Source organism: Sinocyclocheilus rhinocerous, unplaced genomic scaffold, assembly GCF_001515625.1.
Source record: "Sinocyclocheilus rhinocerous isolate Xijiao unplaced genomic scaffold, SAMN03320098_v1.1 scaffold56, whole genome shotgun sequence".
NCBI classification, from domain to species: domain Eukaryota; kingdom Metazoa; phylum Chordata; class Actinopteri; order Cypriniformes; family Cyprinidae; genus Sinocyclocheilus; species Sinocyclocheilus rhinocerous.
Genome location: NW_015649227.1, coordinates 338,357 through 342,166, shown reverse-complemented (window position 1 = coordinate 342,166; position 3,810 = coordinate 338,357).

The following is a 3,810-nucleotide window of genomic DNA, read 5'->3' as shown; positions in this document are numbered from 1 at the left end:
CGACAGAACGATAGATAAAGTGATAGAGCGACAGAACGATGGATAGAGCAACAGAATGATAGATAAAGCGATGGAATGGTAGAGCGACAGAATGGTAGATAGATAGATAGATAGATAGATAAAGCGATAGAGTGACAGAACGATGGATAGAGCAACAGAATGATAGATAAAGCAATGGAACGGTAGAGTAACAGTGGCAGATAGAGCGCCAGAACGACAGACATAAAATGTATAGTTTTTATTGGTATTTTTGATTTAATATTTTTTGCAAATCAACAGAAATTATTTTTTAAAGATGCAGGGCTGTGTTATTTAGAAAATGAGTTATAGTATGAATAACATTGTCGTATTTATCAGTGAGAAAACAGTCGATCAATCCTTTTGAATCTGTAATTTTGAATGATCCAAAAAACTCACTCAAAACACACTCATTGGTAGCCACCTACTGCTGTAACCTACAGAATTATTAGTGAATTAATTTAAATACAAGATTTGAGTCACCAGGATTAATCAAAATCCATTATAAATGCCTTAATGTCATTAAATTATTATCATAATGCAGTGGAAATGTTCATGTTTCATTATTTATTGTCTGTATTTACGTGCAGGTTTCATGTGTTTTGACTGCAGATGGCTGTGCATCTCTTGATGAAGCAGCTTTGCATCATCACAGTCTGTTTGGCTCTTAAATAAAGAGAAAGAAAAGTTTTTTCCGCAGCAGCAATAAGCACAGATTTGATTTGGAACGCAGACTCCTCGTTCTCTCAGTCTCTCCCTCACTCAGACACACACACACATTTAATACAATATGCCCTATTTTGAGAAAACGCAGCATCTGTGTTCTATAAATTTGCGAATGTTATCTTCAGTCGGCTTCCCAATGAGCTGGAAGAGCAGAGGAGAGCACGGGAGGAAGAATCCGGCTCATTCCGAGTGATGTCAGCTGCATTCTAATGTCTGATGATTGCATCTCCTCCTAAAATGTCAAGTGCATTTCCATTTAAAGTACTTGCTTAAACACCCATGAAGAGGGGACACACGGGTGCTCCGTGCATAAAGGCATGAAGAGGGAGTCTCTCAAGAGCCGCCAGCCAGAAGAAAATCACCTCCTTCCCCTTTTTTCCCGCAGAACCTTTAGACAATGCCTGCTAATGCTGCGTCTCTCACTAAAGATAGAAGCCGGTCGCAGACTCTCCAGAGCGCAGACACCATCCCACACATATGTACACGTATATATAATTTGTTAACCTCAAGATAAGAGCCGTATATTACATATATTATCTCCCTGCAGCGCTGAACTGAGGTGAGTCATCGCTTCAATCCATATTGCACCATTAATAGTGTCAGAAACTCCAATTTGAACATACATAATTAAATTCCCACCTGCTATGTTCAGTTTTTCCGTCTGGTTATTGAATTTTGCAACGCTCAAATAGCATTTTTCTCCCAAAGTAAAATTCTCAATATTAAACTTTAACAGACCTTAGTTAAGGTAAATGACCAACAAACTTTCAGGGCCAACCAAAAAATGCAAAATTGCATGCAAAAACACCTTAACCCTATAAAGCCCGGTGTATCATATTTGATACGCACATTACTAAGATTACAAACATGATCAAAACTAAGCAAAATCAACTTACTGAGACATCATTTGGAGATATAGATTGACAATTGATATATATATACAGTATATATCAAATCAAATCTGATCCTTAGGATCTTTTGAGGAGCGTTTGTTTCCAGCATGTCATGTCATGTCATGTCATGTCATGTCATGTCATGTCATGTCATGTCATGTCATGTCATGTCATGTCATGTCATGTCATGTCATGTCATGTCATGTCACATTAGTTACTAAGATTACAAACATGATCAAAACTAAGCAAAATCAACTTACTGAGACATCATTGGGAGATATAGATTGACAATTGATATATATATCATATCAAATCTGATCCTCAGGATCTTTTGAGGAGCGTTTGTTTCCAGAAGCTTTACTTTCACTGTTCCTCAGCGGAGGAATGATCTTCACAAGCCTCCAGAACATCTCACATCTTCTGAGGAGCCTTTATTTCTTCAGCTCTCAATCACTGCATTATATGTTTGGAGCATTTCAGTCTCATCTTACTGAGACAGATTACTGGAGATATAGAGCGACGACTGATATTTAAAGCATTTTATGTAAGTATCTGCTGTATTGTTATAAAGATCTCATTGATTAACATCACAAGCAGCAGAATTTCATCATATAAATATAAGCATCTGCACCAAATCACATGTTTTTGCTCAGTTTGGGCCTCTGAATAAAATTAAGCTGTTTTTCCCTCCACATTCTCACTATATCAGACTATATAAGCCATAAAAGCCTGATTTAAAAAAAAAACCTTTGACCCTTGATTTTGTCTAAAGGTTCAACAAACTGTTTAATTAAAAAAATAAAAAAATAAATAAAAAAGTTGAATTTTCTCATTATTATTATTACATATGTCAGGCTTTACGGGGTTAAATCAGTATGAAATATTAAGTGTTGCACAGCCTCATTTTTATTTGCATCAAATTTAACATGGCATCTACCCTGAAAAGAGCTTTAATGACACAAAATAAATAAATAATGAAAACCATAATTGCATTAGCAAGCGGTGTGAAGGATTATACGAAGATCAGACAAGACCAACGACACACTCGCCATATTTCATTTTGAGTCATTAGAAATGTAAAATGACACGCTTGAATAAAACTCGAGTGAACGGCGCCAACCTGTGCCAACGAATGCACCGAACCTCCTCCAGCATCCATCACAGCCGCGTCCTCTACCACCTTTTCCTGAGGCCTATAAACAACATAAACGATGCGTCGTGTGGAAGCATCATAAGGGAGATTTATTGAATGACACGTTTGGCCGTGCATCAGCCCTCTCGTTTGATACATTCTATTTAATTAGGATGCTGATGTAGAAATGTTTGCTGTGATAAAAAGGTAAAGGAAAGCTCACATGCGCCATAAATAACCTGCATACCGACAGCAGTTTAATGTCCAATTAGATTAAAAGGGTCTGAGAAACAATGGCGCATTGTAGACGGACGCCTTAAGAGACGTTGATGGAAGCGAAACAGATTCATTAGCTCCATCAAAACATGACTTATCAACAGCTCTGACCGTCTTGAACTCGTCCGGCGTGATTGATTTGGAGCTCAGAAAAACCATGTCAAAGGAGTCCATAAAGTTTTACATGCATTTACATGCATGCAGCACCGTTCTCGCACATTTATGGAAAACGTGGCTGTCATTGCCATAACTTTGAAAGGCCTGCTGCTGGTTTGCATGACGTCTTTTAAAAATAAAGGTTCCGAAAGGGGGTTTTCGCAGAAGAAGAACCATAGAAGAACCATTTTTGGTTCCTCCAAGAACCCTTTAGTGAACAGCTCTTTCTTAGTGTGAAGATTTTTGCACTATATATAAAGGACCTTTTGTGCAATGGAAAGTTTCCATGAATGTTAAAGGTTCTTCACAGAACCATCAATTGCCATAGAGAACCTTTATTTTTAAGAGTGAAGAGAAAAATGCTCTTAAAAATGAAGGTTCTAAACAGGGATTTTCACAGGCCATAGAAGAACCCTTTTGGGTTCCTCAAAGAATCTTTCAGAGATCAGTTCTGAAAAAAACAATTGTTTTCTAAAAAAAAAAAATCTTTATTGGCCTTGATGGTTCAATGAAGAACCTTTAATATTCATGGAACAAAAAGGTTCTTTAAGGTTAAAAAAGTTCTTTAGATTAGTAAAATGTTCTTCAAACTAAGAAAAAATGGTTCCA